Genomic DNA, 26,301 nt, shown 5'->3' with positions numbered 1-26,301 from the left:
AGACGGGGATGCTGCTGCATGGTTGCATTGATGTTTATCGACGGCTTCTTGATTCCGGGGACCACAGAGTCATACTGGAGGAGATGAGCACAGGCGCACAGAGCAGCTCACTACTGCATCCCGTTCAACCCCGAGACGGGGCCGACAGAGACCTTCCTGACGGGGAACAAGTCAACACAGGGGCGTGGATCTTGTCACGATTTGATTAGAAATGGCTTATAACACTAGGCTTGGTAGTACTCACAGTAGTGATAGCGATATGCTGCGGCTTGCTAATTTTGAATTATTGCTTACGGCATGTACAGCCTTAACCGCTTGATAGACATGAGCGTAGAGTATATCAATTGATGGTACAGAAAAAGAGGTTCTAGAAAGGGGGGGAGATGTGGTGGATCTTGGGAGACTGCATAGACAAGATATTTGCATGAGAAGCGGTAGACTAGGCGTAGCGGAAGATCACGCGGTGTGACGCGCAGCCTAGGGGTGGAAACGAAGTGCAACGGTATGTAAGCTTGTACGCAGCTCACAATAAACGCCATTTTAGCATCTCTCACGTTGAGGTCTGTGCTTGTGGCCCTGCAGTAGAGTAGGCTGCAGTGCTCCCCTGGTGGCGCCATAGGACCGAGCTAGAGCACGGCAACACTGTAGCTCTTGCTATTACAGAAAAGTTTTTAATATTTAATATTTATTTTTAATATTTAATATTACTACTGTTTTCAGGGTCTGAGGGCACTAACAGGCCTTAATGGGCCTGATCATCCTCGCCTGAGGCAGCCACTTGTACCTCCTGCCCATGGGCCCAGGAGCCCCATTCAAGCTCAACCCTGGGCCTTCAGTTTCTGTCTGAGCTACCCTAGAGGAGCACTGATCTCCAGCTCAGCTCAGCTCAGCTCAGCATGCAGACTCCATTGCTCTGGACCCTGCCCTGTGGACTGACTTCCCAGCTTGACCCTGCACCTATCTTGTCACTTTGGGCCTGCCCAGTAGGCACTGGACTCTCTCTGTCCCTGGTTACCCTCACCAGGCCTGATCCTGACTCTGACCCGCAGGCTGACTTCTCAGCTTGACCTCACACCTGCTTCATCACCAGGAACTCTCCTGGTCATCTGCACTCTTGGTTGAACTCGGCTACCATCTCCAGGTCTTCTCTGCCCACCTGGCTCAGGGCCAGAGGGACAGGCCCTGGCTGCAGCCTCCTGAATTTATCATTCTACACATCCTGAATAGGGAAAAGGAAGGAAAAAATGGGCACTTCTATGGCATAACTCATCTCATCATGTAGCAGATGTCTAAGATACTCACATGAACCATTCTGTAAAAACACCTGTTACTTTTTTTTCCTCCCCCTCCCTATTGAGAAGAAACTAAGATGGAAGACAGAAACGAAGGCATGCTTAAAGGTATATCTCTAGGTGAGATGAATTCCATAAGCAGCCATATGCATGTAGAGCTACTCCAGATTTATTACAAATAAACCAACTATTCCTTCACTGCCATATTTATAACTGTGATACTAATATATTTTTTTTTTATTCAGAAAAAGATATTAAAGTCCGCTGGTTGGATTCCAACTCTTTCCAGTCAACTTTGATGGCATTCTACTAGACAAATGCCTGATAGAAAACACTCTTTGATTAATTCTGCTCGTTCCTGCACCAAACTAAGCTCCATTCACACTCATAACAAACTGACTGTCTGACTAGTAAGTAAACGGGAGTATGAATTCCTGAGCTGACTTTTGAAGGTGTGCAGCATATACAAAGTTACCTGTGAAGGCAGAAATGGATGGTCAGCATCTCTGGGGAAATTAAGGTTTCAAATGCATTTGTCTGCATGGGATTACAATGTTATTCCAGAGTAGATGTCAGCTGCACTTAAACTCCACGACTATGAAAAGAGTTAAATTCATATCCATTTTCACTTATCATGTCTTTATTAAACCAAAGGTAAGTAACTGCAATTTGTTTGCACGGAACAATACATCACTACAGTCTGCTGCTGCTGTATCAATTCTATCAATAAATTGGACATACAAGCCACAAAGAACACGTGTGAAAATGAGGCTATTCTAGGATTCCTAGACTGTAACCTTCTAGTTCCACATTGTCCTGAAATGATGTTTTGCTAAATTTCAGTCTACTTTTAAATAGAAACAGACTTTATCTATCTCTGTTATTTCAGTTTTGTATAACAGAGATGGTCTCTTTCCAAAATGTTGAGAAGATTTGGATTTATTCCACTCTTGGTAATACCCAGCACTCTGAAAAAGAAGGAGATCTGAACAGGCTTTTATCTATCTGGGCAGGTGGCTCTCCATGACCCGAGGTTACACTAGTAGGATAAAAACAGGAGAAACTGCTGGACATTACAGAGAGTGAAAGAGGCTTGTCAGGAACTTCAAGGATATTGAAAGACAGTGAAATAGGATTGCTGTCTTAGCAAAGTTGCTCAGGAAGGCTAGAGTTACCAACATAATCATATAAATAGCAAATACAGGTGTGAAACGAGCAAAACAGGAGTCAAAAGGGAAAGCATAGTTGGGAGGGGAAGAGAGGAAAGAGAAATATAAGCTAATGACATTAGGGCTGCTTGTGGGTACCTGTTGATTAGTCCTGAATCTGATCAACACAGCCTGGAACAGGACAATAAACTTGTATTTCTGACCATACCACAGGTGTCAAAGTTGCTTCTGCAGTCAAGGAAACCTGCACTGTTTCTCCTAACATCGATGAAGGGGTCACCCCGGAGGGCGCAGAGGATTTCTGCAACATCTCAGGGAATATACATCCAACGTAGAGGGAAAGGAGAGAGATTCCATGACTAATGCCTAAAACCACAAATTAATATGGTTCATATTCATACTCATAGGGTGAGGTAGGAAAGGGCATGTGGGTGGCAATCACAGCTGTTGCTCCTATATAAATGCCATTGTTAGCCACATCTGTGTTTTTTTCTGTAAAGGAGAAGAGGGGGAATTGTTCTCTAGTTGCTGAAAGCAAAGGTCTGTGGCAGTCCACCTGGGATGTGTATTGCCTAACAAATTCTTTAGCTTGGAAGTTATCCTTGGTAAGGTAGTGTTGTGACCAAAAAGCTTAGATGCCCTGAATGCCTAACTCGTAGCGCTTCTAGCTTTTAAAATTTTATCAAGAGGTCTTACTTGGTTAGACTTGTTCTTTTTCAGTCTGTCTAGGGGTGTCCTGCTCCTGTTGATTTCCTTCAACTGTAGTATGCTTTTTCTTTTTTGAAGTGGAGATCTACAGGGTTGGGAAATTGTGGACTAGTTTATGTTCGATGAGTTCTCTGTAGGTCTCCTAATTTAGTCTTTTGCTCAAAGTAGGCCTAATTAGATTAAGACATTAAGGGTCTTATCCAGCTGGTTTTTCCCTGTCTCCAAGTATGAAGGTTTCACAGTCTCTCTAGGCTTCTGTCCCAGCATTTTGTCACCCTCTGGATGAAAAATGTTTTCCTTGTTAACAAACTTGTTTGCATTGGAATTTTTCATCTTGTAAGCACCATGTGTAAACAGTGAGAGGGGGAAGCTAGTCTATTTAGTCTATGCCATGAGGCCTGGGCTATCTTTTAATAAGTCCTCTTCCAGACTGCCTTCAGGGGGCTATGTATGAAAGTGGGACCTCTCATTTCTGTTTCTCTGTGTGTCTAGTCACCATGTACTGAGTTCAAGGGAAAAAGTCTGTATGTAGGTGACAGAGCAGAAATATTCAGTACTACTATGCTTGCTAACATGCGTGCTATTTCCAGCCTGCCTTCACCCCCCCCCCCCCCAACGTCTGATATGGGGAAAGAACTCCTTCTCCTGCAAGGTACTGGGGAATTCAATAAATGCTTGTTACTTAAATTACTGCTTGCCTTGGTCAGTGAGGAACAGGACAAGGAAGCTGAACCAGGTGTCTGGGTTACATAGCCCATGTCTTTTCTCTAGTCTTCTCTCCTCACTCAAGCTAGGAGAGAATATCTATGAGGCCTGATTCTTAGGCTTCCTTGAGTCCACATGCTGCATAATGCATGTATGTGATCTATTTGCTCTGTGGTGTGGTTTTCTTTTTTTTCTTTTTCTTTTTTTTTTCTCCAGGTGACTATTCCTATATCAGGATATAGGAACTGTCTCCCGAAGTCTGTGCCCATCTCATAGCACTACCACCAATGGCTTGCCTCAGTCATTTGGAGGTCCTTAACATAGACACCACTTGCTCCATCTGTCTTGACTACCTGCAGGACCCTGTCATGATTCCTGGTGGCCACAGCTTGTGTAGAGCCTGCATCACCCACTACTGGGAGCCAGCGGTCAAGGACTTCAGCTGCCCAATGTGTCAGCATGTTTGTGCTCAGCAAGTCATGTACCCCAACCGGCAGCTGGCCAGCATAGTGGAGACAGCCCGGCAGTTGCCTTTTGTCAAGGAAAAGATGCAGAACAAGAAGCTCTGCTGCCGGCACCATAAGGTCATCAATCTCTTCTGCAAGGAGGACCAGGAAGCCATGTGTGTGGTGTGTGCAGTCTCCCACGGCCATCTCGCTCATACAGGAGGGCCCCTGGATGAAGCCCTCAAACAACACAAGGAAAGCAAATGGTATCTCCCAGAGGTACTGCTAGAAAGCATTTCCTTCACAAGGTTTGAGATACCTGGCATTCCACTCCAGTCTTTAAACTTCTAACCATCTCATCCTAAGTAAGGAAGTAGGGCAGTTCAGACCCACCAATACTTGTTAAGTCACAGGAATGCAGCAGAACAGTCTGGGAGCAAGTGTTGCATCTCTAGTTTGACTTTGACGCTAAATATTTCAAAAGGGTGCTAGTGACCAGAGAAACACTAGAGAAATTTGTATTCAAGCACCACAGTTTGGAAGCGGAGCCTAGGGATCAGAACATGAGTAGATTATGAAAGAGGATGTAGGACCTCCCCAGTTCTGCGAAGGAGTTTAATCTAGGCATAAGAGCTGAGTGTAGGCCCAATGACTACTGGCTCCTACCCGCTCTAAGCAGCGAAGCAGAACTTATTAGTAGATTCCGCTCTTCTCTGCAAACGGGGAGGAGAAAGACAGTCCCTGCTACAGAAGGAGGAGGGTACGTGCTGGGGGCTCAGGGTTTCGTTTCTATGATCCAGTAAAGAAACTGGAGTCTAATGGATAGAGCAAGGAGGAACGGGAACTAAGGCAGCTCTATGTAGAAATGTACCTATACCTCATGGCCAGCTTGAGGTGAGACCACCCAAAACTACAGTAATGATTCCGACATCAGAAACTGATGTTACTGCTCACGGGCTCTCCATCTTGAAGCTGAAGAAACATTCCAGCAGCTGAGTGGGATGTGTGCTTCACCCTCTGAGGCAACCTCAGCAAATTGAGCTATCTGTGTTGGTGGCTAGAACCAACAGTCTGACAAATGTGCTTATTCACTTCACCGGACAGTAGATGCATGGTCAGCTAATTTGCTTTCTAGAATACTCCTGTGACTATACTGACATCTAGTGGAATTTAGGCATCTAATTCATCTAAATGTAGATGTCTTAATCTTGGACAGAATCCCAGCCAAGGTGTCTGCACAAGTTGCATCCAAAATGTTGGAGGCATTTTTCAGGACCCCCCCCCCCAATTCTTTATTTTTTTTTTAGGAATCTCAACTTAGGATTCGATTAGTCGTTTTCAGAGGCAGGAGGGAGTGTTAGAGCAAAATTTGTGATGTTCCACTGAGTAATTCCTGCTGTCCCATGTCTGAGGGTGGAGTCAGAAGTTCCATTTTGATTCAGAGATACAGTAGGTTTCCTGGAAAGTTGCTCTGGTGATTGACTCCCTAGAAAAAATTAATCTATACAGTGTAGAACTATCTTGCTTTGACTCCTTGTCTGCACTTCTAGCTGCTGTTCAGAAGCTAAATTTGGAAGGCAGAGGAATATTGTAACCTGTATTGCTGCTGTACACACAGGTGTTCAGAACTTTAACCCAGAAACACTCAGTGTAGTACCTGATGCAGATGTTCAGTGTGAATAGCCAGAGGACTGCTGGAATTTATAATTGACAACCCATGAAAGCAAAGTGCATGAAGTGACATGTCAGATCAATTGGTATATGATTCTCAGCTGGTATGATCCAAACCTTCTCAGTGCTGCTTCAGCATCTGATGCCTTGGACCATTTTGCCTGAGCAGAATCTCTTGCCCTTCCCTCTCCAGGATAAGCTACAAGCTTGCGTGGAGCATCTGGGCAGAAAAGCAAAGGATTTGAAGGAACATTTATCCATGGAGGAGAAAAAGCCCAAGGAGCTGAGAGTAAGTGGAAGAAGGGGCAGAGCTGGGAGGAGTGGGGTAGGGGCCTTCTCTTTAGGCCCACCCAGCTGGAGTGAACTGGAGTGGTGTGGTGAGCTCAGAAGAGTTGACAAGAGGGGCTCTTTCTTCCCTAGGGGTGTTGCCTCAGGTCAGTCCCCAGCTGGGAGATGCTCTCTAATCTCCTGGTGACTTCTCTGTCACAGCCTTTCAAAGAAGCTCTTGTGGCAGTCCCTTTCTCTGGGGCAGGGCTGAAGCTCTGCCTTGCATTTTGAGAGGTCACTATTAATCTGTATGGCCCTCTGCAACCAGGAGCCCTGGATCTCCCTGTTTAATCTCTTCCATGTGGTCTAGCTGAGAGCAACATGACTTTCATCTTTCTTGGTGAGGTGAGGAAAAGGCTGAGCTTTAAACTTAGTCATGGTAGGTCTGCACCTTGGAAAGCAAGACTTTATACTCAAAGGGTAAAAATGGGGTGTGACTCATCCAGATGTCATGAGCCAGACCTTACAAGTGCTGCCTTTCTTTCCATTTCCCCCAAATAATTAGCAGAATTAATGACACCTGGGTTAGATAAAGCCCAGCACTAACAGGCAAAAGGATTGCTGGGCATGCAGACACACCCTACAATATTTATGCTGATGGGGGGGGGGGGGGTTTGGTGGGATCTGACTTGTTGTCTTCCCTCTCCTTTTCTAGGACATGCAGAATGTTCTGCAGAGGTGATGTACCCTATTCCTCTTCCTATCTGGGGGGAGGGGAGGGGATAGGGAAGGAGCCGTTAGTAGTTGAAGATGCAATTGCTTGGTAGGAGTGCTCCTTTCCTCTGGGATTAATGCCATGCCAATGTTTCAGTGCAGTGTTAGGAGACTGGCTGCATTGCACTGTAATAGAATGATCCCCCTGGAAGATAAAACCTGATATATTGGTGGGCAGTTCCATCCTTTGCCTTTTCTCAGACCAGGATAGTTATACTGACTCTGGGCCAAATCCCAATATATATGAACTGTCAGCTTCTTCCCCTTAATTTTTTCCTCTCATGGTTTCTCAGTGGGAATATAGACTTTTGGTAAGCTTCCAGCATTTCAACCTTAGCATAGTAATAATTCCTAGAAACAGCTGCTGTGATTGGCATCTTCTAGACACTGTGATTGATTTAATTACTAGATGAGGTCACTTCTTTCCTTAGGTATGAAACACTTAAGAACCTGGAGCTACCTTCTGTCCCTCTTGAGCTGAAGAGGGCAATGGCCTGTTTCCCTAGGCTGTTATTTCAGCTTAAGAAGATGCTGAAGAAGTACACTGGTAGTCAAGCTATATAGAGACCTAGGTCTGGGACCTGAGTCCAGTCCTTGGCTCTGAAAAGTGTCTTCTGTTTGGCATTCTGAATTCACCTGTATGTCTAGGCCTGGTTTAAAATGTTGAAGTGACTAGACTTGACTCTTTTCATTTGAATGGTTATCTTGTTGGTGAACCCAATGAATGGACCTGAGAGCTCATTTGTGGGCCCCTTTGTGGAGAAAGCCCATTATATCAGTGCATGTGCTCAACAGCACCCCTGTCACTCTGCCAAAGTGCAGAAGTGACCCCTGGTGCCAGTATTGTTGGTGCCTGCCTGAATAAGGGGTCAGGAGTGGGGCGCTTGAGAGATGAAACAGATGACAGTGTAGACTATCAGAGGAAGGTAAGCAACTTCAGGAGAAAGGTGGCATAGCATAGAGCTAAGACAGTTTGGGGTAGGGACTCAGAGAAGGCAATTCAAGTGTGTGGTATGGTGAGGAGATGGGGCATGGAGGGTTGACAGATGCCCAGCCGCCTTGTGGTCAATGGGCAAATGGCTGTGTAATTGCTCTTCTCTAGCTGATTCTTCTGGGGTGAGGTGTGTGAATCCATTGCTCCCTCCCCCTTGGTTTTCCCTGCTTTCTCATAGTCTCTGCTCTGCCAAAGGAGATGTGTCTCTGGACCCTCAGACAGCTCATGCCAGTGTGGTGCTCTCGGAGAATCTCAAGAGTGTTTATTTCACTGACATCCCCCAGGAGCTGCCTCACAGCTCTCAGTGTTTCACCACTTGCCCCTGTGTGCTGGGATCATCTGCCTATTCATCAGGCTGCCGCTACTGGGAGGCTGAAGTAGGAGACAAAACCCACTGGGCCCTGGGTGTCTGTTATGAGTCTGCCAGCTGCCATGTAGAGGACCCCAAGCAGGAGGTGGGCTACTGGAGGGTGCGTCGATGGAATGAAAAATATGTGGCCATGACCACCCCCTTCACCCCACTGCTGCTTAGTGTCTGTGAGTGTCTCTTAGAACTGAGTCCCACCCTTACTGTTGGTCAGGACACTGAACTCTGTGGGAGGCTCTGTAGCATCATGGTTTTGACATGGAAGAACCTTTGCTTTCCTGGAGGAAGTCTTATGTAGGCTGTTTGAACAGTGGTCACCAGCTGACCTGTGGAACGCTCACCTGCCAGACTCTTCTGCTGTGACAGCTTAGTACACTATTGTTCAGACTCATGGGAAGAGCAAAAGAGTCTTTTGAATTTGTCCCTAATGGCACAAACTGTTGGTAAGTACAGACATGGTCCCTTCAACAGCGGGGATGTCATATCTCTGAATATTGATTTCAATCTTCTTTCTCTGTATTGTCAGGAGGCAGACACCTGTGGTGCAGGATGAGCACAGAAATAGTGTGCCCCTCTCTACAATCAACATTAGATGTTGCAGATGAAGTTGAATGGATATGATGTACAAGGCAGCAGCTGAAGTACTTCCTTGAAGCCATCAAGTTAAATTTGACAAAATTTAGGCTCTTGCTTCAAATGCAATCTGTTTCAAGTGTGAAGAGAAGAGAAATACTTGAATGAGCAGCTGGAATGCATGGAGCTCTCCCTGGGGACAGGTGAGGGACCAGCTGAGAGCTCATGGGTCAGGACTGGGGGGCAGACCAGCACTGGTGACCATGTAATGGGTGTCTGCTGTAGACAATCTCTTCAGGAAGAAGAAATAGGTGAGGCATTCTTCAGAGAACTGGAATAAAGTTTATGTCCATAGGCCCCGGTCCTATGAGCTTCAACCACCCTGATATTGGCTGGCTGGACAACGGAGTAGGGCACAAGAAATCCAGGGAGTTTATGGAGTGCATTGATGACAGCTTTCTAACACAGGTGATCAAGGAGCTGAGGAGGAGAGGCACTCTGGATCTCACACATACAAACAAGGAAGGACTGATTGGAGATGTGGAAGTCGGGGGCAGTCTTAGCTGCAGTGACCACAAAATGTTGGAGCTGAGGATCCTGTGAAGAGGGAGCAGAGGACAAAAGGCAGGATCAATACCCTGGGCTTGAGGAGAAGAGAATTTGGCCTGCTCGGGAAGGATTCCATATGTTATGGTCCTGGAGGGAAGAGGGGTCCAAGACAGCTGGCTGATATTCAAGGATCACCTCCTCCAAGCTCAAGAGTGGTCCATTCCAACAAGCAGGAAATCAAGCAAAGGTAGCAAGAGGCCTATGTGGATGAACAAGGAGCTCCTGGCTGACCTCAAACCTAACAAGGAAGTGTACAGGAGAGATTCCCAAGGACTGCAAGAGAGCAAACGCCCCTGCTACCTTCAAGAAGGGCAAGGAGGAGGATTCAGGGAACTACAAGCCAGTCAGCCTCACCTCAGTCCCTAGGATGGTGATGGAGCAACTAATCCTGGACATCATTTCCAGACATGGGAAGGAAAGGTGATAGGTTGGAGGTAGACAGGATGGCTTTATGAGGGGAAAACTCTGCTTAACAAAGCTGCCAGCTTGCTCTGAGGAGATGATTGGCTTGGCGGGTGAGGGGAGAGGAGAGGTACTTGTTTACCTCAGTTGCAACAAGGCTTTTGACACAGTCTCTCATGACATCCTCCTAGAGAAACTGATGAAGTTCAGGCTAGATAGGTGGACAGTGACAGCTGACATCAGGGCATCCTTTCCACCTGTGTTTCTCAGGCTGTGGATCAAGAGATTTAGCATGGGGATGACATCATATAAAATAATGGGAAGGCAAAATTGGAGCACTGTGAGCTGTTGCACTGAGGTTGAACATAAACACAACTAGCTGTTGCATATAGCACACTGACTGCTATCAGATGGAGAAATTCTTTTCTGTGAGCTGATAGCATCCTCAGGATGCTTTGAAAGCCCCCTGCAGTGTGCTTAGATGCCACTGAAGATTTTCAGTATTTTACGTTATGCATTTTGTTTGCACTGTCAGCCTGAGGAGCGGAATATATTGACTCTGATTTGGATGTTTCCCTCTAAACTAGAGAGACAGAAGAACCTTTAGATGGTGATTCATTTCATTCTTGGAGAATTATCTTAATATACAGACAGTATTTATTAAATATGGTGGATATAAATAAACAACAAGAGTAAAACTACAGGAAAGCAGGCATGTAATGGAAGAAGTTTCTAAGTCCTTTGTGTGACTGGCCTTTCATTCCATAGATAGGAAATCCATAGGGATTTACAAGTGATTGGTCTAATATCCAACAGCAGAGCAGGGAAGAAAACAGAGTTATACTACATGACATTCTACAACATGCCCCTTTTGTCTCTTCCACCTATGATTTAGTTGCAAAAGGTTTGAGAAAAGACTTCTGTCGCAAAAGGAGTGATGCACTTCCCTCGTAAGAGGGAAGCAGCACTATGTTTACTGCAGTAAGACAGCGACTTAACAAAGTTCAGTCGTAAATAAGAACGATTTAACGAGGTTCGATTGGCAAGGTTCTCTCAGTTATTTACTGCATGAAGGACAGGGTCAGATGCGTGTGCAATGGAGACCCTCCCGTTGAGTCACGAGGTTCAGACTGGACCCCCTTGCTTTCTAAACTCCTTCGGAGAGAAGCCCAGGTGCAGCTGGATCCAGTCCTAGTCCCAGACTTGGTCAACGGTTCATATCTAAAGGAGTGAGTGCAAAGGGAACCCTCCCATTGAGTCACAAGATTCAGACTGGACCCCCTTGCTTTCTAAACTCCTCCAAAGAGAAGCCTAGGTGCGGCAGAATCCAGTCCTAGTCTTAGACTTGGTCAACAGTTTACGTCTAAGGAATTAGGTGTGCTATCAGTCAGGGATATAACTCAGGAAAGTTTTGTGAAGTTCACAAAAGTTCAGCATGCTGTTGATCACTTGCCGAGGATCTGTGGCGGGTAATGAATCTCTCAGCCTCGAGGAGTGACCTTGAGAGGCGCTCCTACTCAAAAGGAGGTTCTGCAGTGCAGCCTGCTGCTGTGCAGGAGAGCTCAGTGGGCTCTGGGCTGCCCCCTATTTATGGGGGGGAGATGATTGACTCATGGTCGTATTTGCATGCTAGACAGGTCTTAGCTGGTGCATGCTCAACTAGCCCCTACATACGTGCTGTTTACAGGGAGGTCAGGTTGAGGGGGAGAGAGCACATCAGTGGGGGAGAAAGGAGCACACCATCACAACTTCTTTCCTTGGTCCACTCACTCTTAAACTGTATATGAGGCAGAGAAGAAGAGTCAGAAAAGTTTCTTGCATCTCTGAATTTTGCATTTTCCTGTATAATCCCACAAGGCTTTCAGGGTGCTGCAGTCTGGTTGCATCTCTGCATGCTGCTCTTAGTAGGGCTATTGTTTCTACAGCAGACAATCTCCTTCCAAAAAACCCCAATCTTCTAGATCAGGTATTCAAACAGACAGATATCCATGCTAAACCCAACAGAAGCAGCAATGACCAAACCTACCTCAAGCACAAAGAAGCTAATCCCTACAGCTTCTAAAGGCCTTGGCCTCTGCTCCCAGCAGAGATTTTTTTTTTTTTTTAAACCCATTACATCAGGATTTCCTTGACAGTGCTGTCCATTCCCACTCTCAGACAACTGTCTGATATGCAGTTCAAAGTCACCTGCATATCATTTTGATTAGAAAGAGGCTGTTGGAAACAGCTAATGTTTGCTCAAGCTTTTATTTGCTGTGAAATAGTTTGTGGCCAAAACAATGACACACACATATCATTTTAAAATATTATTAAACCTAGTTCCAGACCTTTCACAACAGCTCAGTCTTAGATGCTTTAAAGAAACTTCTTTTCAGAATATTCTTTTCAGAAGAAAGAGTTTTAGGAAGTGTAGTGCCTTATGCTGGTCATCCATCTGGGTTAATATTCATTTTGAAAATCTTGATTAATGAGAAAAGATATGTTTGTCCAGGCCCCAGCTGTCTGCTTCATTTCCCAACTCGGAAGGAAATGTTTGGAAATTCATGGTCATTAACTTGCCTGTAGCTTTTGGAAACATCTGAAATGTTTTTTGATGGTGTAGCTACAGAAAACTTTTCCATAGTATTCAGACAGTGCTAGTTTAGTCCACAATTCGTAAGAGATTCCTTCCATTTATAGAGGTAGTAAACGTTGTTGGTGACTGCGCAGCCTGTTGGTACCAGAAGCAATGATCTGGTTGCCTCAGTTTGTTGGTGAATATTACATTGGTATGACCTTACTGAAAAGGGTAAGAAAGGGTCTTCCAGCTGTCAATGCAGACTATTGTTCCCCAAAACTATGAGAGTATAGCATGGCTCACATCCAAATGGGTCAGTTCTCTTCTCCCATTTACCACTTCAGAAGGGGTTAGCCATGGGCAAACTATTAATGAGCAGTCACCCGGCACTGTATCTTGTCATTGTCTTGGGGGTAGAGGGGGGAGGGAAAGAGATAGACGGACATGGATTTGGTGCATGCCAACGCTGTGATAGGCTCTGTATTATTTAAGTAGTGACAGTCATACCAAACCAGTTCTGGAGACAATGCCCTGCTGGTTTTTATTTAACTGCAGATGTAGGAATTGCCTAGTTCGGACCCTGAAATTACACATCCGTGCGTGGCTCCAAGGCTCTTTTTCAGCCGAGAGAAAAGGTGCTATGATGGTGCAGTTCATCTGGCGTAGGAGAAATATTTACTTTGGGATGGGATGAACGCCAATTCTTGATTTCTGTTCACCTGCTGCACAGGAAACTGCACAGAAAGCCCTGGTACAGATGCCTCATCTGCACTGTTTCACATCAATCCCATCCATAACAACTCTGCTGTGATGTCAACATGAGAACAGAGGCAGCCCCCTTCCCCCCCCACCCCCCCCAAAAAAAAGCTTCATGAAAAATTCATGGAGGCATTTACCAACTTCTTAAAGCCTGGCCTTGGAATTTAAATGGTTTGGGATAGGAATGGACAATCATGCTATTTTTAAAGTTGTTGAAATATACTTTAAAAAAAATCAGAAAATGCATTATGAACCCCTTGTCAACATGATGACCCACAGCTGAAGGTGAACAAAACTTAAACTACTTTCATACTTTCACTGGTTTACTGTTAAGAATGCACATTCATTAGCACTGAGAGCTGAGTTCCAGCAGGAAACAGTCATGAGCTTAGCCTTTACAGAAAGGCAGCAACCACAATAAAAGGCCCCTAAGAAACACATCCTTGACACTTGGTTTCAGTACAGAGCAGTGTGCAAACAACAAAGTCCTCTCAATTATTCTGCACCAGGCACCACAGCTGGAATGCCATGGCACAGTGCTTTAACAAACCTGAGGTCTATCTCCAGCCATGAGCATTCATCATCCCAGCACAGAAGCATAGTTAAGATGCACCCAGATTTATCACCACAACACGCACGCCCAGGAGTCTGCACAGCACTCTGCCTCTTACCAGAGCAAGTCCAGTGAAGGGCCATGAACTGATTAAGGCACTGGAGCATCTCTCTTACAAAGGGAGGCAGAGGACTGTTTAGCCCAGAGAAGAGAGGGCTCATGGTGGGGGATCTTATGGATGTTTATAAATATCTGATGGGAAGGTGTGAAGAAGATGGAGCCAGACTCTTCTCAGTGGTGCCCAATGACAGGAAAATAGGCAATGGGCACAAACTGAAGCTCAGGGAAGGGATGGTGTACCCAGAATGCATTTTGTTCTTTTGGCTTTATCTGGTGGGATACAAAATGGAATATAATCCAGTATCTGATAAAAGACTACACTTCTTCCTATAAATTTTGCCCTGTAGACTTTCATAACAATGGTATTATCACTTTTAGGATCTACTCAGACATTTAATTTTTTCCCCTCTCCCAGTGCATAGAAGTCTAGGCAGACTTGGCGTTGAAGGATCTTTCCATATACCTTGCATTACTATATTAAACAGTACCTCAGTACTTGCAGGAATGACTTACACACTGGTTCTATAGCGAGAGCTCACAAGAATATTCTAGCTGAATCTTATGCAGGAAATTCTTTACTGATAACCATTCTAGCAATTCATTACTATGATCAGCTATGATTTTGTATAGGCCCTCCAGAAATGACAAAAGGTAAACCACTTGTGAAATCCATGCGCTACTTGAAGTGCATGTGTAGCCAGGCATAAGAATGAGCACAAATTACCAGCACTACTTCGGAGAACAATCAAAAAAATCCCACTCTTGTTCCAGGAAGCATCCATGCATTTATTTATTGCAATGCCACTTTCCCTCTGGATGCACAGCTTGGTGTATATGTTACTGTTCCAACACTACCAACCAATAACTTTTGCAGTGTTAACGTGGATAATATTGTTGATCAATCACTCCTAAAGCCTCTTCTCTATGTTTGCAGTGTGTGCCTCTTACAAAATTAAGACTCCCAAGTATATGTTAGAAGATATGCTGGTATTCTGCAAGGATTACCAAACACAGGTCTACCTTATGCAATGCTTGCATAGACCTTCGGCTGGAATAAATGCATGAGGTCCAGTTCTCTTTGTGTGTACTGCAGTAAGCCCTAGGACCATCAGAAATCACGTATCCCATGAAGTTTTGAAACAGAGAATGGAGCTAATCATTAGGTAATAAACCCAACAGATGCCAGAAATGGACACAGTGAACAGATACATTTCATGTGTGCCTAGGAGTAGAACTAGGGCTGTGCCCTTCCGTCTTCCCAAACTGGCTTAATGTGCTCTCCACTAGCTGAAAACTTTCCGAGTTACCCATCTTTTGTTGGACAGCCACAAGAGGGCAATACTTCATACAAAATCTCTCTGTGATACACGGCTCCAAAATACAGTGCTGTACAGATAGCCAAGTGATGATGTGCTAATACTAGCCAAACGAATGCACCTCCTGCCTGTGAGATGCTCCCTTTCTGGACCTTCTAACCTGAGACCTTACATCTAGATCCCAGTGCTGATAATCCAATCCTGTCACAATGCAATGTCTGACATTCTGCTAAACCATACATTGCTAGCCATCAGCATGAAGTATGTGGTAAAGCTAACTATCTCATCAAAATGCACACGTCTAAAAGGTAGTGGTGTAGTTGTATGTGAAAGTATAAACAAGTTCAAGGAGAGCTTCACGTCATGTATCTTAGAAACCTCTTTCAGGTTGGGATGCATTGCGCCTTCAAGGTGAGAGTCTCCCATGACTATGGAGAGAGCTTTGGGCTGCTGGCTCTCAGTGACACCTCTAGTTTTCAGATGTGTCATTGTAGGCATGTTCTTAGTTGTACCGGATAATTAAAAGTAGAAACATAGGGCAGTGTCTGAGATATGTTCTTAGCCATATCTAATGAGGCCTTCCAATTAACCAGGTTGGTTGTGATGTTGTTAGCCCAAGACTACAAAGGTCTAGGCTTGTGCATATGATGTTACTGATCCTCAAGATGCTTGTGAACTGTATGTGCCGCTATTATGTACCAAATGCAAATGCCGACTTTAAGGCCTTAGGAAAATATCAGCAATTACCAAAAGCGTCCTCAGCTGTGTCTGTATTATGCTGTTCTTTTTATCAGCTTTGTCATACAGTTACTAGTGAATTTTACCTAAGTAGAGAAATATTTCATAACAATAGCATTACTAGCCTCTCTCTATTCTAGATACTGAAATATTCAGTCCATATGCAATAATTGCAGTACTTGTGAAGTATTACTCAGGAAAAAAAAATGAGGCCTTAGCCCAGTTGCAAGTAGATGTTACATATTGCTTGTAAAAAGGGTATTCTGCCTCTGGATAAAAATCCCATTTCACAGGTAGTATTCTTCACCTATGAATACTTCAAAGTAGTTTGGAGGTACTTGGGTGGTGCAACTCCCTCAAATGTTACTATTTCATACGCCTAACTTGCAGGATATATGTAGTGCAGCGTAAACTCCTTATTCCAGATCTTATTAATCCAAATGGCTCTATCATCCAAAGCCACCTGCTACTACTCAACCTGCTTATTTTGGTATGCTCACCACAGGAAATTTCTAATTGAGGATGTGCACTTTAAATTACAGTTCTTCCATTTTGTTTTATGATGAAATAGTAATTAAAACAAAAAAAATCTCAGGAGTCTATTTGGAGAATACATGCATGCACTAGCTGATGATATGCTGGGCCCAGATAATCGCAGGCCTGTTGGGGGAGCAATTTAAATCAAAAGTTTTGAACACACGCCTCTGAATTCAGTGAGTCCTTGGAAAAATAGTTCTTCCTTTGAGCCCTGCTTTCCAGGTCAACACCTCTCAGTGGCTTTTTTGGTTGCAGAAAACTCAGCCCTGGCCCTCTTGGCCCACCAGGAGAGTCTCTCTCCCTCTGTCACTTCAGAGGCCTCGCTCTGGCCAAGTCCTGCAGCACACTGCCCCCCTGCAACTCTCAGCTGTCTCCAATCTGCATTCAAACTGCAGATTCCCTACCAAACTCCTGCCCTGCCAAAGGCACTTGCTCTCCAGAAGGCTCTCAAAGGTCAGGATGTTTGGGGCAACTGAAATCTCCTGGAGTTTCATCTCGATCCACAGTGCAGCAACCAGGACAAGACAAATAAGCAGCCATTCCCCCTGGTGCCCAGCCACACGCTTTTACATCTATACACTCATTATTATCGCAATTTCCTGGCTGGTTTTTTTTTCCCCCCCCCTAGATTTTGAATCCTAGCTTTGGATCTCAAAGCAAATAGAAAGCTTGGAAGGAGAGGAAAAGTCTTTTTATGCATGCCATACTGCTGTTTTATTTAGGCCTCTTCTTTGCACTGTGCATGCTACTGCATTGTGTAACCCTGCAGACTGGTGCTTCCACCGAGGGTCCTTAGCCTTATACCTGAGGAGCCGTCACTATGGGGTTTATGTAGGCAGCAGAGGGGCAAATGTGTGTCTGGAGAAGGGCTTTGTTCAGCCCTCTCATGCCACACCAGGACTATGTTCCTGGAGCAATGCGATCAAAGCAATCTGATTTTGACTAATAGTGGGATTAATGAGCTTTGTCAGGTCTTGAGCTGTCCAACTAAGGATGCTCGTTATGAGCCCAGGCCAATTACAGACTTAGCTGCTGCCTTCAGACATGGGGCTGAGAACTATCCTTTTTTCTTTCGTGGCCATTTGTGTTTCAGACATAGAGACAAGATGCTCTGAGGTAGTTCTGTTGCAAGGGAATAATCCCTCCCTGCAGCTCACATTGCAGGTGGGCTCCATCCTCCCTGCTAGGCTCCCTCAGAATGTTCTTTATTCTAAAATTAAATTAAAAACTGGGTTTCTAATGAAAACTTTGTCCCCTGCTTTCCAGGTTCTGCAAAGGAGATGGAGTAGCAAGAAGGAATCTGCAGAGTAGGAGGCCTGGGACAGCAGAAGAAGAAAGGGAAACTTGTGAATTGGCCTTATCTTTGCCAGAAACCATTTCTGAGTTTACTGCCTTTGCTATGTAGACCAAATTGGTCAGTCAGCTGTGTATCATTCCAGCAAAAAACAGAGTAGTTCAAAACCAGCTCAGTCCAGGCAGTTTTAAGCTGCAGCCCCACTAGTGCAATGCAGCCAGCTCTGTTTGACCCATCATCTTTAAATGAAATAGATTAGACCGGGGTCTCTGTGGGGTTTTTGAGATACAGCAAACGCATTTTAGAGATCCTGCCAGCTTTCACAGGCTGCTTTTCCTTCAAGGCGGTCTCTCACTGTCCCTAGATTAGAGCAATAATCACGTCTGACTGTAAGATGAGAGAGCTGCTAATTTCAAGGAGTGAAAGAACTTGAGCTTTTAATGATGCACACTGGAGCCAATTTAAACACACTTGCAAACTCACTTGCCAAGTTGCATCATTGCAATTTGTGAGGCACAAGTTTCTTAACTGTACCTACAGAGACCTTACTAAAATCATTCTAAGTCATTTCCTGGAAAGACAACCAATTATATTAAATTGCTTGCCTTGAGTCTTTAGACACAGGCTCCTTAAAGCTGTAACCTACCTGGAATTTGCATTTGGCTTCCTTGTCAAAGTCAGAGTGATTAGTTCAAATCAATACATGTAATAATCTGCGTAGGGTTTCCTCAGAGAAAAGCAAAGGAAATCACAGACATTTCCCCTGGAGGAAAGGTAAAGCTTAAAAAAAGAAACTAGGAAATTACAGTTTCACAATTACAGATGAAGCAATTAAAAAAAATCTGAAATGCCACAGTTTTGTTCTTATGGCTATGTTAGCATCCGTCAAATATTACTAGTCATCAGTTAATAAGTTTCAGCCTGACATGCCTGTTTTCCACAGTCTCTCCATTTTGCCTCACCAGCACAAAATGTCTTCTTAAAGGCATACATCTTAATGCTGAGAGAAATCAAACTGGCAACAGAGGAATCCAGTGCTGAAGTCCATCACTTCCACAATTTATGAAACAGGTTGCCCCTTCCGGAAAAAAAAAAAAAAAAGAAAAAAAAAAAAGAACAACTTTAATAATAAAATAATTGAAATTTGACAGTATACATAATCCAGCCCAATCTGTTCTCTCTCCTGCCACCTCTCTCAGGTTATTAGGCAGAGCAGAGGGGTTGCCTTGGGCAGCAGATTAGTAATGGCAGCAAGATTGCCAAGACCCCAACAGAGCAGAATCCTGGAAAATTTCAGTGGGGCATAAATGGAGGTGGTCACTGAAGGAGTGGGGCAGGGAAGGAAGAACAGCCCCCTCCCCAAACTGGCAACTGTGTCCTTGTTTTTTTCTGTATCCTTAGCAGCAGGTAGTGAATTCCAGCTCTTAAGGGCTGTCCCTGCACAACTCTGTGGCCTCCTTTTGGGTTTGGCAACAAAATTCAACTGCCGAGAAGCCTGTCAGCCAACCCTTCAAGTCTTCCAGTGCAACTCTTATCCTAAACCCTACCCGACAAGCACCCCATAGTTCCATTAAGGATCCCAAATCCTATTTTCCACTGCCATGTTCCCTACGAGATCAAAGATCAAGAATACCTCCAGCCCACCTCTGCCATATGTGTCAACTCACAGACCCAGGTGAGGGCTGCTACCTACAGACTTGGAAATAGAGAGTTCAGTCCCCTGTCCTGCAAAGACCTTTGGCATCCCAGATGGTTTTCACACAATGTCATACCATGCAGACATACCACTTCCCCCACCTGTGATCATGAGCTCTAAACTTATTATAGTGCAATGCCTTTCAAACTGAAGAACTCAGCACTGAGGATAAGCTGGCTGCTGTTGCAAGGCCATGGCTGAAGAAGGTAGAGTCCAGGGGGTGGGGGAACCTGGATGTGTTGGTGGCCGCACAGGCTACAGCCAACACGGAGGGGGTCTGTGAAGTAAGTGCCAAGGTCTGGCTGAACTCCTGGAGCAAGGGACTCAGCTGAGGAAGACTCCAGGGGCTGTTTGGGGAAAGAATGGTCCCGCTGTGGTGGCCTGGTTAGGTTGTGCGTGAGGACACTGACTCTGGATGGAGGGAAGGCAAAGGAAGGGAGGAGAGGACTAAAAGGAGACATGGCTCAGCCTAGCAGGAGGAGAAGAAATGAGTAATTGGAGCAAGTGACAGAAGCGAGCGTGAGAAGCGCAGTTCAGGGCATTACCTAGATAAGCTCAAGCAGCTGGAAGTCCAGACTGGCACTCAACCTAGCCTCCACAGGTAACGACACAGACTGTGAATGCTCGTAATGGCCGAACTGAGCTGAGGCCAGGGTTTACCTTGTTTCAAGCAAAGACAGGCTGTGAGGCGATCAGAAATTGCAAAAAAGTCATTTGTGCATCCTCTGCAGACATGTCCCCCGTTTGTAGCTGGCTAACTCTGCTCCTAAATTCACTGTTTCCACCATTCTGTTATTTCTCCCTGAAGTCCAGCTGAGCCCCTTCACTTTTGGGCCATAGCCACCTGCTGCTATTTCAGTCTGCCCTCACCCCCATGCATATCTGAAGACCTCTTTCCCAAAAGCTGTTCCTGTGAGGTAATTACATGCTCAGTTATTTCCAGTTGATAAACCTCATATGCTTAGAGATGCATGCGATGGACACACATGCAGAATTACCACTACCTTAATAGCCCCGGTATTCCTCCACGCATCCCACAGTGCCTCCATCTTCCCACAGGTCCCCTTCCCGCTTCCAGCACAACATCTCCCAAGGAAAAATAAATAAATAAATAAATCATCTCTGTAAGTGCTCCTATTCCCATGGTTTTAGCACTTCCTTTTAAACCAACTGCCCAGCTAGTCAGCTGGTATAGTTTGACTTTGAGCCATCCTTACATTTGAGGTGGAGAAGCACTTCCAGTTTCCAAAGCATTTTTCATACCTACTTTCTTGTCCAATTTCATTTAATTTAAAACACACTCTATTATTACATATTATATGACTGCACCACAATGTCTATGATATACATTCTGAAATATCTAATAATTTCTTTGTTGAAGTTAAGTGATACAAAATGATCAAAATGAAGCTTTTTGATTTTTCTCAATTGAAATTTAGCATAATTGACCCAGAAGACATTTCAGTGTTTCAACATTGCTCTCTCATGCAAAAGGAAGATTAGAGAAGTAGGAATTCCCCATTGAAGAGAAACACTATTTGCCCAAAGATGGGAGATCTTCAGAGAGCAGCCTCCACCAGGAATATCAATGACTCCCCCACTGCTTCTGACCTTCCTTCTCTTTCTGCAGGTGTGGGAGTGAGGGCAAATTTAAGATAGCATTTAAAATACCAGCAGGAAATGAGTGGAAATGGAAAAGGTCCCACTTCCCTGTAAGATGAGTTTGCAAGAGAGAGATGATGAATTATCTTCTTGAATGGCCTGTCTCCTTCCTTTACTACAAAGGCAGCTTAGACAACTAGATTAGATTCAGTCACCTAACTTTTAAATAGCTTAACTGCAGGGAGATGAATCCCATCTGCTGTATAGACATGTGGCATGTGCTCAAGATCCATGATGGGTCTGGATCTACTGCACAGTTCTGTCCAGGAGATGCATTTCACATTCTCTGAAATATCACACTGAGCTGCACCCTGTGCTGTTCTGACTGTCTTTATGTGCACGGTAAACTATGCACATCCCGAAACCTGGGATGCATGGAGCCTAATCAAGATGTCATGGAGAAAGCATGTGTGAAATTGCACATGCATGTGTAAAAAAACAAAAACAAAACTCCTACCCTGGAAATCCACCAGCCTTACCCTCCCAAGCCTGCAGTTCTGCGCCGTGCCATCACACCATATTTCCATACCACAGCAATGCAGGAGGCCAGGCTCCATGATTACTCTTTCAAATGCTCATAGGTGTGAAACACTTGGGGAAAACATACGGGAAGACTTCCTTACTGAGCTTTAGCTGTATGCAAGTGACCTATTTAAAGCTAATCAGGCTTCCTCTGTGTTCATCAGAGAGAAAGAAGTTAGCATCTTCACAGAGCGCTTCTTCCTTAGGGTTGGTTGAATCATCCCCAGGAACTGCCTGTCTCTCTCCGTTGAGTCCAGAGGGGGTTTAGATGACTAGATTAGATTCAGACAAAGCTTTTAGGTGCTTCCTGGTAGATGACATGAGTGTCTTCACCCACAATCCTCACCCATTTCTCCCTTTTATCTCTACTGAGAGATCTCAAACCACCCAGGCACCAGCATGAGGTCCTTCAGTAGGATGCCCGAATTTAGGCGAGATGAACTGAATCCTGAGTCACTTACTCTAACACAAACAGATAATGCAACTCCCTGTATTTCTCTTTTGGCAGATGTTGAACTTTTGATGTATTTGGTGACATAATCAATACGTTCATAATGGACAATTTGCTGAAGGAGCACAGTAACTTAATTCCTGCAAGGTGGAAGTTTCACAGTTATTCAGTTCACCTCACAGAAGAAAATCCTCTTGTCTTCCCTTTACTCTGCTTCCCCAAATACTTGTGCTGCCTCCCCAGCTATAATACTGGATTGTGTCACTTCCTCCTTTACCTATGGATGTCCCCTTGTATGACTTTTCATAATTAACTTGTGCAGGAGAATTATGACAATTTTCAGAAAAGTTTTTTAAAATATAGTGCCCTACTATGGCTAAAGAAAATCCAACAAATAAAATAGTCATCTTCAACTTACCGGAAAACATCAGCACCGGCGTATATGCGTTTACATACACTCAGGTTTGTGCCTTCGCCATCTGGTGGCAAAGCACGATCATAGCATGTCCATAGAGCTGAGAAAGTTTTTGGACCCTATCTATTTGTTTGAAAATGGGGATTCTAAATTAATAAGTAAGATGGTTGAGAAAGTTTCCGTTTTCCAACGTTTGTTGATAATATCATCAGTTATATACATACATCATTTGGAGAGCTTCTATTTTGTAAATAGGTGATACTTATTGTTTACTGCTGCTACTTGTTTTACTGTATCATCTTGTATTATATTGTACTGAACAACATTGCACTGCATCATATCTGAGTGTTGTGGCACAAAAATACCCGACATGCTCTTTTCAGATACTTGACTATGCATCTAGTCATAGGCTTGAGCAAAAGGCTGTCCCAGCTTATTGCAGTTAGAGCTGAGCAAATGGATTTGTCTTACCCAAATTTAAACCTCTGCAGCAGATTTGAGTTCATCTGACCTCACCAATCTAATCTTCCTTTAAGGTTAAAAAAAAAAGGGGGGGGGGCACTTCTTGAGCACTGTTCATCTTTTCTTAGAAGAGACATCTTCATACCCCGGGATCCATGAATCTTCTTTGTAAACTATGAAGAACATGAGATGAACAGCTTAGGTGAAGGCGATTACTTCTGAGATCATATCTCTTACATCATAGAGAGCCAAAGCACAGACAGCAAAAACCTCACATCTTGTCCTTCCAACTGGGGAATCCAAGTCACTGAGTGTAATTAGAACCCGGTTACTTTCTCATGTATCCTGAAATATTGGAGCTGAGAAAGATATCTGAGCCATATTACATACTAAGATCAAATTAAAAAAAAAGTACTTCTCTTTTTCTTTTTTCTAACTCTTACATTGTGTAGGAGAGGATTTACTAGTTGCACTGGTTAGTATGAAATTTGTGTTTTCCTGGCCTTAGAAATTAGTAGCTGAAAGATCTAGTTCCCACCTCTAGTTTCTTTGCTATGAAGGATGGCCATTCATTTTCTTACACCCACTGCTTAATCCTGCCTGCTACAGCACTGGATTTCAACACAGGTGGAGTTGCTTGCTTTCTCAGCTGGGAAGTAACATCTGTGTTCACTTTGGAAGTTCTTGTATGATCCAACCATAAGTTGCTATGTAATTGCTTCTGAGACTTTTTTTTTTTTTTCTTTCAGTATGGACTGGATTATTTACCAGATTTGCTTATAGACCCTTGATCTCCAGATGTCTGTACATACATATAGAAGCTCCATCGTTAACCAGATAGATAAAAGCCTGTTCAGATCTCCTTCTTTTTCAGAGTGCTGGGTATTACCAAGAGTGGAATAAATCCAAATCTTCTCAACATTTTGGAAAGAGACCATCTCTGTTATACAAAACTGAAATAACAGAGATAGATAAAGTCTGTTTCTATTTAAAAGTAGACTGAAATTTAGCAAAACATCGTTTCAGGACAATGTGGAACTAGAATGTTACAGTCTAGGAATCCTAGAATAGCCTCATTTTCACACGTGTTCTTTGTGGCTTGTATGTCCAATTTATTGATAGAATTGATACAGCAGCAGCAGATTGTAGTGATGTATTGTTCCGTGCAAACAAATTGCAGTTACTTACCTTTGGTTTAATAAAGACATGGTAAGTGAAAATGGATATGAATTTAACTCTTTTCATAGTTGTGGAGTTTAAGTGCAGTTGACATCTACTCTGGAATATCATTGTAATCCCATGCAGACAAATGCATTTGAAACCTTATTTTCCCCAGAGATGCTGACCATCCATTTCTGTCTTCACAGGTAACTCTGTATATCCTGCACACCTTCAAAAGTCTGCTCATGAATTCATACGTCCATGTACCTACTAGTCAGACAGTCAGTTTGTTATGAGTGAGAATGGAGCTTGGTTTGGTGCAGGAACGAGCAGAATTAATCAAAGAGTGTTTTCTATCAGACATTTGTCTAGTAGAATGCCATCAAAGTTCACTGCAAACAGTTAGAATCCAACCAGTGGACTTTAATATCTTTTTCTGAATAAAAAAAAAATATTAGTATCACAGTTATAAATATGGCAGTGAAGGAATAGTTGGTTTATTTGTAATAAATCTGGAGAAGCTCTACATGCATATGCCTGCTTATGGAATTCATCTCACCTAGAGATATACCTTTAAGCATGCCTTTGTTTCTGTCTTCCATCTTAGTTTCTTCTCAACAGGGAGGGGGAGGAAAAAAAAAGTAACAGGTGTTTTTACAGAATGGTTCATCTAAGTATCTTAGACATCTGCTACAGGATGAGATGAGTTATGCCATAGAAGTGCCCATTTTTTCCTTCCTTTTCCCTATTCAGGATGTGTAGAATGATAAGCTCAGGAGGCTGCAGCCAGGGTCTGTCCCTCTGGCCCTGAGCCAGGTGGGCAGAGAAGACTGGGAGATGGTAGCCGAGTGCAACCAAGAGTCCAGATGACCAGGAGAGTTCCTGGTGATGAAGCAGGTGTGAGGTCAAGCTGAGAAGTCAGCCTGCGGGTCAAAGTCAGGATCAGGCCTGGTGAGGGTAACCAGGGACAGAGAGAGTCCAGTGCCTACTGGGCAGGCCCAAAGTGACAAGATAGGTGCAGGGTCAAGCTGGGAAGTCAGTCCACAGGGCAGGGTCCAGAGCAATGGAGTCTGCACGCTGAGCTGAGCTGAGCTGAGCTGAGCTGGAGATCAGTGCTCCTCTAGGGTAGCTCAGACAGAAACTGAAGGCCCAGGGTTGAGCTTAAATGGGGCTCCTGGGCCCATGGGCAGGAGGTGCAAGTGGCTGCCTCAGGCGAGGATGATCAGGCCCATTAAGGCCTGTTAGTGCCCTCAGACCCTGGAAACAGTAGTAACTGAAATGCTCACTAGCATATGTAATTTTGATTTAAGAATTCAAAGAACTGGGAAATGTTACTACCTCTTTAAGATTTGCCAGAGACTATTTCTTCTGTTTGCAGTCTCATTTAGCCTACTTCCCACTAAGAACTCTTGAACATTGATACCTATGTATTTACCATTATTAGACTGTGACTTAGTGGCATTCATAGTGCTCCAGCTTCACACTGGAACAATCTAGGTAGATAATGTATGTTACAGCTGGTTTGGGATAACACAGACAAGTGATTCCATTTCAGAATGGCATTTTGGGTGATATCAGTATTGTCCTCGTTGACCAAAGGAAGTAAGCTGGTCACCGCTAGTGGGAGCATATGATCATGATCGGTTTTTGCCAGTTGTTCTCCAGAGTGTATCAAGACAAGCTTGCTTACTTAATGTGAACAAATATCTGAGCAAAACGGCAGGAGAAAATTACACCACAGTAGCTGAGTTCCTCCTCCTAGATCTAATCAAGAAGGCAGAAGCACAGCCCACTCTCATTGTAATGCTTTTAATTATTTACCTGATGACTGTAGTTGGAAATCTGGGCTTGACCGCATTAATAAGGATTGTCTCCCCAAACCACCCTCCCAAATAGCTTTTCCTTAGCCATTTGGCAGTCTTAGACCTCTGCTGCTCAGTCATCACCCCCAGGACGGTGGCCAGTCTCTTAGCAGAGAGCAAAGCTGTCTCATTTGGTGGCTGTGCTGCCCAGATGTATTGTTTCTCTACACTTTGCACCAATGAATGTTTCATTCTGGCTGTGATGGCATATGACCAGCT

This window comes from Apteryx mantelli, chromosome 4 (assembly GCF_036417845.1).
Source record: "Apteryx mantelli isolate bAptMan1 chromosome 4, bAptMan1.hap1, whole genome shotgun sequence".
Lineage (NCBI taxonomy): Eukaryota > Metazoa > Chordata > Aves > Apterygiformes > Apterygidae > Apteryx > Apteryx mantelli.
This window is presented reverse-complemented; position numbering follows the sequence as displayed.